We start from the raw sequence: 11745 nt of genomic DNA on the forward strand, positions 1-11745 counted from the left end.
GATTATTTGTCGTTTTTAGCTTTTTAGTAAAGAAAAATTACTGATAATTATTATTAGTTGGCCAACATTTTGCCAAGTTTAGTGTACTCAATCATACATACATATTCTTAACCCGGCATTTAGATGGTGTCAATATGGCTCCTGATTATGCCTGTTAAGAGTATAAGGTTCTGAAAAACTGTTAAAGAAAAAGAAATGATGCTAATATATACAAAATGATGATCTTTCCGCATTTTCCCCCCTTCCTAGAGTGAGTCATACCAGACAAACATGTGTTAGAGTGCATGGAAACGAAGTATGTGTCTATGCATAGCCGTATATTGTGACTCTATGATGCGAATCGAGGATATGCATATGGTAACAAAATGTTGTGCAATAGTATGGGTTCTGAACAATAAGTTCAGTGGTTTTCGATGGTGAGGTTATGTTGAAGCTGCGTGGTCCGAACAGAAGTAATTGTAGAAGACGCACCCTTTGTTTAAAAGTGCCTCTAGAGTTTGTGATTGAGGGATCTGTTTTGGTTGCCACTAAAATTGCTTGGATGTGGTTTTCATTGTCAAGGCATCCGGTGAGCGAGGCGGTTTCTGTTTCCATACCCACTTGAATTTTTTTGGTTATCGATGTTGAGATTGGATTGGCCTAGGTTGCTTGACAAAAGCCTTCAGCGGTTTGTCAAGGTTGGGTTTCTCTTGATGCATTGTGGGTGGGCTTGCATTGCCATGTCACTTGGGTATCGATAATTTCTTCGGATTGGTTTGCATAATAGATTTTTTTGCCCAAATTTTCCCACTACAAGAGGTTATGTGCACTCGTGACGCTTTTAGCAACGAAAATACATTGGGTTTTTATACTCCCCGATGTCGCTAAGACCGTTGCTAATAGCGCCGCTACAAGAACATCGCTATAAGTGTCGCTATAGGCGTTGCTATATAGAGACGTGTATGGCGACATTTATAGCAACAATTACAGTCCTTCTGTAGAGATGCTTATAACGACATAGCAGAACCTTATATAGCGATGCTTATAACGACGCCTGAGAATAGAATTTTTTGGGTGGCAGGGCATTCAACCCATCAACCATACTGAATGTTTCTAGAATAGAGTAAGCCTAAATGAATCCAGGATACACCTTTGCAAGAAAGTGAAAGGTATAGACCCAAAGTAGTCACCCACAAGACAATATAACCATTAACTCCATCATGTATAGTATTGTTTGCAGAATAAAGATACAAAACTGACAAAAGTAATTGGACAAAAGTAAATTGACGAAAGTAAGTCAATTACAATTATACACATTATAGGCAAAATCACTTGATTGTTAAGCTTTGCAAATGTAATAGTTACAACACAATTGTCATTATTGCGAAAATACATGGTTTTCCAATAGTTACAAAAAGACGTATACACGTCATCTCATTATAGATGCTATGACAAAAGGAAACTAATGCTATATGGCTACGGCTAGACTGACATCATCTAATCAAACATCTCATCGCATCCAAGCGGCATATCTATCGGATTCTATAGAATAAATCAATAAAACTTTCTGTAAGTATAAACATATAATTACAAAACAATCTATTTTCTTAGTTTATCATTAAAATACAACAAATGTAAAAGAGTAAAGTGAAATACTAACCATGCCACTATGAGAACTCAGAATGTCCATCAGGGCGTTTAAGCCCTTTTTGCCTGCGTACTCGCGCTTGTACGGTGTGGGGTCACGTCCTGTCCATCGACCACTATTCAAAACATACAAAGAATCCATTATGTTAGAATTTAAAAGTACAATTAGATGTAATTACCAAACCTAAAGAGCAGTGCAAAAACACTTACAAAATCGGTCCCAAATGATGCCCACCCACTGCTCCCCAAGTGGTGCGAGCTCCCTGCCTCTACTCGCACTTTGGCTGCCTCCTTTTGTTGCTTCCACTTGTCAGGATTCTCGCGTGCTGCTCGCTTCGCATTCTTTCAATCTTTTTTGGCCAGTCAATTTGGTATGTTCCACCCATGCTTTATTGTTTTTTATACTTCAGAACGCTTGTGCTTGCAGTATTTGTGCATTCAAACCTTCATCAGGTCTTCATTGAAGCGCTCATCCCGACTTGATACGAGAAACTCATCGTGCAGCATGCTGATGAATCTGTCTTTTAATTAATTTGTCACTTCACTCTAGGTGTTTGGTGTGTAGTGTCTAAACAACTCAGAGCAAAGACAACACATGTGTGAGATCACTTTCTTGCCTTCTTCATCCAAGATGATGCCGCCACTGATGTTGACCGAGTACGGCAAGTCCTCTTGCTTGTGACGCGTGAACCTGGGTGTCTGGGCAAGGGTCTCTAGTGATGTCTCGATAGGGGTACGGACATCAGGTGTCTCCAATGGAGTCTGGGCTCCGAAGCGAGGAGTGTCGACTGGGGTGACTCTCGGAGGAGTAGCTAGTGGTGTGTAGCCAGGAACGGTCGGAAGCCGCGCAAAACCTGGTGTAGATGGCGATGCCGTGGCTCTTGTGGGGGTGGGTAAAGAAGGGGAAGGTAAGGAGACTTGTCGAACACGAGGGGGTGTCGAGGCATCAACGACGACATCCCCACAGCAACCGCCGCCACCACCACTAGAGCATTGGTGCCTAGACAAGTGTGAAGATCGTCTCGTCAACACCGAACCTTTGGAGCACACTGAATGCTCCAAAACAGAGGGAGACATTGAAGGAGTGAAACAACGTGATGGTGCTTCAGAGCAATGAAGCTCCTCGTACCACCTCCTCTGCTAGGGTGAAAAAGAAGAAAAAAACTCATCATCATCCATACCTACATTAAACACACGAACATTTAATCTTAATAGTGAATGGAGAAGAAAACATGGACAACTTATAATCTATACTATACATAATATGGAGAGGGATTCCTGTGTAGAGAGAGAGAGAGAGAGAGAGAGAGAGAGAGAGAGAGAGAGAGAGAGAGAGAGAGAGAGAGAGAGAGAGAGAGAGAGAGAGAGAGAGAGAGAGAGAGAGAGAGAGAGAGAGAGAGAGAGAGGACTCATAAAGGGGGAGGGATTCTTGTGTAGAGAGATTCATGTGAAGTCTTGTGAATTTGTCTCCTGTGTGCATTCTACGTATCTTGTAAAAGCTATGTCTTGAGCAACATGCCATTTATATGTAGCCGTGACAGCACTGCGCTCCGAGTGTGATGGAGAGTGAGGTTGAAATCACGAAGGAGGTGATTTGTCTCTGCTCATAGATGCTGATCAGAGATAGGCAGCATCTATGAGCAGAGACGGATCACCTCCTTCGCGATTGCAGCCTCAGTCTCCATCGCACTCGTAGTGCAGTGCTGCGTCACCATATCAGACTTTCACGACACATCGAGGAGTGTCCCTGCTTGTGACAACATACCTGGAGCATACCTGGAGTGGACGCAATGACGATTAAACACAATTTAAATTTCTCAAGTATAGCATATAGATAGGAATGGACAAAAAGCCACCTGAATATAATATATATTATAAAATGGAGCAAGTTCAAATACAATGTTTATGGCTTTAAGAGCTCTCTCTCTCATCCTCGCAATAGCTCAGTATAACTCCCTATGTCTATACAGAGCTCTCCATTTAGGCAGATGTCCCCCGTTTCATTTTGTAGATCCTCTGCATGCACCCCATAGAGAGTAACATCTTGATGCTCGTCTGGCACCACCTCAGCAGCTTCTGACTGAGCATCTTCTCCGATCTTCTCCATTGATGCCGCTATGATTGGAACATGGTAGCCCTCATACATCCGTGCACTACGAGGGGCTACCTCTATTACATACCACCAATTTGATGCAGACTTTGTAGGCTGAAATATCACTTTGTCCACATGTGACACATGCTTTGTATCCGCTTTTTTGAAGCCTTGCATGTATACACATGGCAATAGATAAGCTTGAGAAAAACCAAGATTTATAGTGTTTGAGTTTGAGTGTAAATCACCTGAGCATTTTGTTAGTTCGGGATAGCCATGCATGGTCCACATTAGAATGCCTTTGATCAAAGCATTCCGTCGACCTGTGTATCGGCTCATATCCACCACTTTTATGCCAATCCACAATTCCTGTAGCTCTTCCAATAGTGGACGAACATCCATATTCTTCACTTTATACCGTCCCGGCACAATCAAGCTTAGAAATAGGTGTCCCTTCTTGGTAGTCAACCACGGGGGAATGTTGTAGTTGACGATGACAACGGGTCATACACTGTAAGATGTTGATCTCTGACCAAATGGATTTACGCCATCCATAGCCAGGCCTATGCGCAAATTTCAAGCTTCCCTGGCAAAATCCGGCCAATTGTCGTCTATATATTTCCAGGCTGCACAATCTACAGGAATTTGTAGCACACCATCCAAAGATCTATTCTCCTCGTGCCATGATGCTAGGGTGGCCATGGACTTACATTCAAAGAAATGCTTGATGCAAAATAGCAGAGGAAAATGTCGCAAAACCTTTTGTGGAATTTTTTGTTCGTGGAGATCTACTGTATGTCTCTCGGAATTACATTTCGGACACTTCTCCATGTCTATATATTCCCCTCTAAAAAGAATGCAGTCGATAGGACAAACGTGAATCCAATTGTAATCCATCCCCAAGTCTCGCAAGATCTTTCTTGCTTCCTCTTTGGAATCTGGGATCACATTATCAGTTGGCAGTATGTGCTCTTTGAGCAATCTACACAGTGAAAAAAATGCGGTACACTTGTGTAAGTAATCTATCAGATAATTATACATCTAGAGTTTTTTATTGAAGTAAACACATTGTAATAGATCACCTGAAAAGCGTTGTGACGCTAGTGTCAACTCCATCCAGACTTTTTCTGCATGTTGAGAAGAACTAAGAGCGCCTTCAATCTAGACATACGTGCTCCATCATACAATGGTATATCGGCTTCACTTTTCATATCATCATATCACTCTTCAATCTAGACATACGTGCTCCATCATATAATGGTGTATCGGATTCACTTTTCATATCATCATAGATAAGCCTTTCTGAATCCATGATCATCTCGATCATTTCATCGATCTCGGGCTCAAACATTGCCTCGTTGGAAATGTGGTCTGCATGATCATCCTCCGAGCTGTCAGAGGCTACATCTTGTGGCCTCACGTATGCTGCTTGACCAAAGTGCCTGCGACGAACACGTCTATTGGGTTGCAAGATTGCTGCCTGTTGGCAAGCATCAGAGTCCAACGAGTTATAATTGGCAGCAAATAGATCTATAATAAATGGATCAAACTCGCCAAATTTGTGAACGTTTGCAAAGAAATGTGTCTTGTCCATCGCACGGCATTCTTGCATCGATTACAAGGACATAAGATCCTTGTTGAGAGATAGGTGTTTTGGTTGGATGGCCCCACATCCTTGTCACTACTCATAAAGAATGTAGAAACCTTATAACCTGGACATAACTTTAATTTTCTATTGGCATCCTCCGTCTTATCTCTCTCTCTCTCTCTCTCTCTCTCTCTCTCTCTCTGTTCGCACTGTAAACTACCTCACATTCTCTAGTCATGTCCGATCCCTGCACATCTGGGTCTAGAGGTGCACGGAGATTAGAACCACCAGGTTATAATCTCGTCTTTATTGGTCAATGCCCATATTTAATGTGGGTATGAGAAATCTACACACCCACATCTATATGATAGTGCATGTAGTGGACAAAACCCCTTTGCCTCTTTTGTAGCTGTAGCAATTTACAACATCTTAACATCTTTTCACAACAGATCCTTGTTCGAGGGATTACTTAGCACATTACATGTTGACCTCGAATATGAGTATCATGCCGTTGAAAGCTTTCCAACTTAAGGTCGCATCCATGGAGAGGAAGAGAGGGATCACCGTTCGCCTAACTCTATTTTTTTCCATAATCTTGAAGGTAGACTTTGATATAAAAACTAAATCTAGAATCTAATCTTAAATCTAACCTAATTGAACACATGGTGATTTTGAGCTAATTGAACATGGTTAGTGGGTGAATTAATAGGTGTGAGATTCTGATGGGAATATACATATTGTTGTGTACCTAGTGTTTGCTCTTTGGGAAAGCCTTCATTGACATGCCCTAAAATCTAACCTAAATCTAATCTTAAATCTAACATAAATCTAGATCTAATATAATCTTAAAGTCAACATAAACCTAAATATAATCTAACATAAACCTAAATGTAATCTAACTTAAATCTAAATCTAATCTAATCTTAAATCTTGTCTTAATCTTAAATCTAAATCTCTCCTAATCTTAAACTCAACATAAACCTAAATCTAACCCAATCTTAAATCCTAAACCTAAATGTAATCTAACTTAAATCTAACCTAGCTAATTTTAGATCTTGCCCTAATTTTAAATCTAACCTAATCTTAAAGTCAACGTAGACCTAAATCTAACCTAAACCTAAATGTTATCTAACTTAATCTTATATTTAACCTAAATCTTAACCTAATCTTAAGTTTAACCTAATTTAATTTTAGCATAAATTTTAAATATAAGTTAAATGTAATCTAACTTAATCTTAGATCTCTTTTATTTTTTTTAATAGCAAAGCTCACAATTGTGAGTGAACTATATTGAATAGCCCAAAAAATTACAAGGTTTTGTCATGCTCTTGTTAACACTAGTTCTGTAATAGGACACTCAAGTGTCCTGGGACACTAAAGTGTCCTGTAAACACATGAAATTCTTTTAATTTTTACGCCGTGCAATTTTGGACAAATTGTAATGCAATTTTTTTAAAACACCACCTCATGCCTTGAAAATACATGTAGATTTTTTTATAGTTAAAAAATGCATCCTAAATGAGGCCTAATTGATAAATTTTTACATGTAATTTGAGCTAGAAGCTTGCATGGCTATGGAAACAAGGCCATCGGTGGTGAAGAAATTGGCCATCGTTGGATGGAGATGCCGATCAACGGTTGAGAATTGGGCCAAATTTGAAATCGATAGGCCTCTTTGAAATTTGAAAACCCAAGCGCTGCTCGTTTCTCTGCAGAGTTTGCACAGCACAACCACCTGCAAGCCATCGACCTTCTTGCACCCACACTCGACCTGCCCTTGACTTGCTCGCCATGGACATGCCATCTAGCCTCACTGGCCTACCATCGAATGCTTTTTGCCTTGCTTTGGAAGGTCGAGAGCTCATGCTTCCAGTTGTGGAATTTGGCCTTGATTGGGCTAAGCATGCACATCCCCTTGACTGGGAAGGAAAGCATTACAGGGGCGAGATTGTTTCATACAACACGCGCAAAAATATTTTCAAATGTATTTTTGATGGGGATTCGATATTGTACATGCTCTCGTGGGATTCCATACAAAGCTACATCATTCGTGGAGAACACACACCAGTTGATGCTGACACTGCAATTGCTTTTGACGATGGTGATAATATCTCTTTGGCTGAATTTTTGGCGAGTAAGAAGAGGGAATATGGATGCTCTAATGTATGCCCTTCTGTGGATCCATGTATTGCTAATGATGTGGTTGCCACAGCATGTGATGAGGACCATATGATGCAAGTTATGGACGCAATGGATGCTTTTACCATGCATGCTTTTACCATGCATGCAATGTCTACTCATGTGGAACCTATCTATGATGAACAATTATATGCAAAGGGTCAATGCTTGTCGACACATGCTCCAGTTGAGAGTAGGAGGGGCCGTCCTCCAAAACGCAAAGTTTTTGGTAGAGGTCGGCCAAAGGCTCAACATATTGAGGTGGACTTTGGCTGCCATGCTACTAGTGAGGATGTTGAGCTTCATGTTACTACACACAAAGCTGGGACTAGTCATGCTCATGGTAAGGGGTACAAGCTTGGCAAGAAGCGGGGCAAAGTGCAAAAGCCTCTTGTGGAAAAGGGCCCTCCATCATATTTCCGAGAAGAAGATGATTCTGGTGATGAACATGCCTCTGTTGGAGAGGAAGAGGAATGAGAGGATGAGCTTTTGGAGGCCAAAGGGCCAGTTTTGCATGAAAGTGATGATGAGACTGATTTGTTTATTGTATGCATTCCAAAATGGAAGAGTGGTGACAACTTGCGAGTCGAGCTGGATGGGACATCTAAGAAGCTTCCCTCCTTTGTGGATATTGCAGGGCCTGACTTGGGACAGATTCCAAGAGAGTTCACTGAAATTCAGCTCTTCCTAGCGTTGTTTCCATTGGACTTGGTGGATATGATTGTACATGAAACAAACAGGTATGCATTAGAAAAGAGAGAACGAGCTTTATGTAAGCATGGCTCCACAAGAAGGTGGAGTGACCTTGATAGACATGTATTTTTGCAATTTCTTGGAGTGTCTCTTGGTATGGCTTTGCAGTCTATGCCTGACAAAAATTATTATTGGAAAGGGGAGACATGTGGAGTGATGCACTATCCAAATTATTCTGAGAAAATGGGTCAGACAGAGTACTAGCAAATCAAACATTTTTTGCATGTAAGAGATAATGCGCAAAGGCCACTTGTAAGAGGCACTAGAGAGCACAAGTTGTGGTAGGTCTTGCCATTGGAAGAAAGATTGAATGCTACCTTCCAACTGCATTACAATTGTGGGAAGAATGTAACTGTGGATGAGCGAATAATACCTTCCAAATGTAAGTTGAATCCTTGTAGGGTATATAATCCCAAGAAGCCACACAAATTTGGCATATAGTTATGGAATTTATGCAACTCGGAGACTGGCTATAACTACTCCTTTCGTGTGTATGACAAGTCACCATGCCAAGAGTTGTCTTATCATGTTGTTTCCATGCTTGTAAATGATTTGAAACAAAAAGGTCATTATGTATTCTTTGACAGATGGTTTACATCAGCCAAGCTCTTGATGCATTTGACAAATGAGGGCTATGGAGCTACAGGTACATATAGGACGAACAGGAAGAATTTTCCAGATGCAAGCATGTTGTATCTTGACCATTGTGAGCGTGGTTCATCTCGTTTTGCATATGATGCAAAGAGAGGTCTTCTTGCATGCAGTTAAATGGACAAAAAGGCGATATTTTTTGCTTCCAATGTCTATGGTATGAGAGAAGGGGAAGTTATGAGGCAAGTTGGAAGTGGCCGCAAAGTTTCACTTGCTTGTCCAGAGTTAGCGATTCAATACAATAAGTCCAAAGCTGGGTGTGATGTCTTTGACAGTATGGTGCTCGGACATGGGTATAGTCTAGAGACAACTATATATGGTTGGAAGTGGTGGCATGCGCTATTTTGGGGGATGCTAGATTCGGTTTTGGCAAATGCATATATTATTTGAAAAGGTATTCATGGAAAAAAAAATGCTAGCCGATTTGAGTTTATGGTGAGACTACATGAACAATTGGTTGATAATCATTTTGCAGAGAATGTTGCACCTAGAAAAGCGTTGTATGTGGGTGGTCAAATGGATGGGCACACATTACTGAAGATGAGCTCAAAGGCCAGTCACTATTGTTATGTATGTGCAATTAAAAGAAAGAGGCATTTACGTGATGGGAATGAAGTGTTGGGATCAAAGCCCTCAAGAACAGTTTATGGTTGTCCTAAATGTAAGAAATTCTTATGCGTGGATCCATGCTTCTCAAAGTATCATGCAATGGTAGGATATGGTCGCATGGGTGTAAGTACAAAGCGAGTTGTGCGATCATATAATCGGCCTGTGGAAGTTTGACATCGAGTTATGCATATCTTTGTATGGGTTTTGTCCTTGAATGTAGCTTGCTTTATTGTGTTTCCATTGGAGTTGACATCATGCTATATTATCCTTCATTGTGATCCATTTCTATGATTTTGTATTTCTCATTCATATGATCATTATATATTGACCACGTGCTGCCAATTGTGCAGTTTTTGAGTTGTTGTTTTGGTTATCACAGTCCGAAGAAATGATTTTTTTCATTGTGAAAATGATTTTTCTTATGAACAATATTAGTCAATTCAATTTTCCTAACTTGTATAAAGGTCATGTGAATTTATTGCTTGTGCAATTGATTTTTTTCCAATCCAAAGAATATGCATTCGTAAAAATTAGCTTGTTGTTTCATATCATTTCATGTTTGGGATGCTTTATGTAAAGGTCCTCTTATATTTTTTGGGGTGTTTAAATTTTCTTTGTCGACCTTATCTTCTATATAACAGTCTCTCCAAAGGAACTTGTCAAACCATCTATGGTAGAGACGCTAAATTTTTTATAAAAACACCTAAAAAGGACACTAAAGTGTCCTTTTTGGTACCAAGCTAGTGTTAAGCCATGACATCATCCAGGGACCATACTTACATCGGCTATCAGGCTAGCCACCCCTACCAACCCGCCCCCTCCTCCTTGATACACAAGGTCCATAATCATGTCATTCTGAGATCTTTTATTTACCGATGACCAAGATTAGCCCCCATCCTAGGCATTCCATCTGCTGACAATAAGGCACAAGTAGTCCTCCTAGACCAATCCTCCAAGTGTTGCTTGCGCTCGAGTGTCCATATTAGCACTTTTCTTTCTTGTATAATTTCTGCGAAGCTTGCCACCTCAAAACCTCCTTCAAACACACGGCGGTTCCTTGTCTACCATACATTATATAAGAAGAAGTATCCAAGGATCTGAGTGTTCACGAGGAGTGCAGGACTACCTGAATTCTTACCTCCAAGGAATAGGTCAGTCTTGAAAAAACTAATTTTCCATGTTCTTTGGACCCACTTGCATATTTTCCCCGTGAGGCCTTTGATAGGGGGGCAGTCCATGAATAGGTGGGCTAGATCTTCACTAGCTAACCTGCACCCCAAGCATTGATCTGACCCAATCCCTCTCTCCTGAATGTTCACCCCCGTCGGTAGAGCACCCCACATAACCTTCCATAAGAAAACCTTCATGTGCTGCGGAACCTTTGGCTTCCATATGCTCTCCATTACATGCTCCCACCTTTCCTCCGGCCATTGCTTTTTCTATAGCTTGTTAAGAGGGCTAGACTAATTCTTCTTTTTCATCATTGTCCGATAAATGCTTTTAGTATGGGGTTTCCATAAGAAACTGCTTTCGGGCCATTTCCAGGCATTCCAATCCAACTCCAAACCACAGATTGGCATCACTAGATTGTCAAGCTCTTTCATCACTTTGTGGACAAACAAGACCTCCAAGCTACTAAGTTGGTACTGGGCAACCATAAGGTCAATGATTTTCCAGCTCTTGTTGCCACTGTCCTAGAAGTGCCCAAGTCGCTTCAGACCCTTATTATTCAGCTTCTTGGCTATCTCAATCCAATAGGGAGTTTGTGGCGGATCTACAACTTTGAAAATCCAGGGGGACCAATGCAGAATGGAGTTCTTGAAGTATTTGGCTTCTTCCCCCCACTTTAATACTCGTGCTGCTGCATTTCATTTTCTTACCAATTCTCATAAGCTACCCCCCAGTCTTAAGGTAGACCACGCCGGGGCAAGCAGTTTGTCATGAACCTCCACCCCTCTCCACTTTCCACCCTTCGAGCCAAAGTTTAGCTGCTTCAATCATATCTCTGATCATGACAACCCAAACTTGATCCTATTTAGCCAAGGAAATAACAAATTTGGCACAACAAGCTTCTGCATGGACCACATGGTTGAGAATTTCGAGGCCTCCTTAATTCTCCAATTGAGCAACTTATTCCCAACGGGCCCATTGCCATGGCCTGGAAGATTTCGTGTTATTTTTCCATAAAAACCTTTTTACTGGTTTTCAGAACTCTTTCTAGTGACACTTAGCCATCTTGAGAAGCGGG

General features: G+C 41.0%; 1 pseudogene; it reads left to right on the plus strand.

Moving 5' to 3' along the window:
* The first annotated feature begins 7097 nt into the window (after nt 1–7097).
* LOC147460448 (uncharacterized) lies at nt 7098–8175 on the plus strand (annotated as a pseudogene).
* The last annotated feature ends 3570 nt before the right edge of the window (nt 8176–11745 follow it).

This window comes from Adiantum capillus-veneris, chromosome 3 (assembly GCF_014529385.1).
Source record: "Adiantum capillus-veneris isolate H3 chromosome 3, ASM1452938v2, whole genome shotgun sequence".
Classification (NCBI taxonomy): Eukaryota; Viridiplantae; Streptophyta; class Polypodiopsida; order Polypodiales; family Pteridaceae; genus Adiantum; species Adiantum capillus-veneris.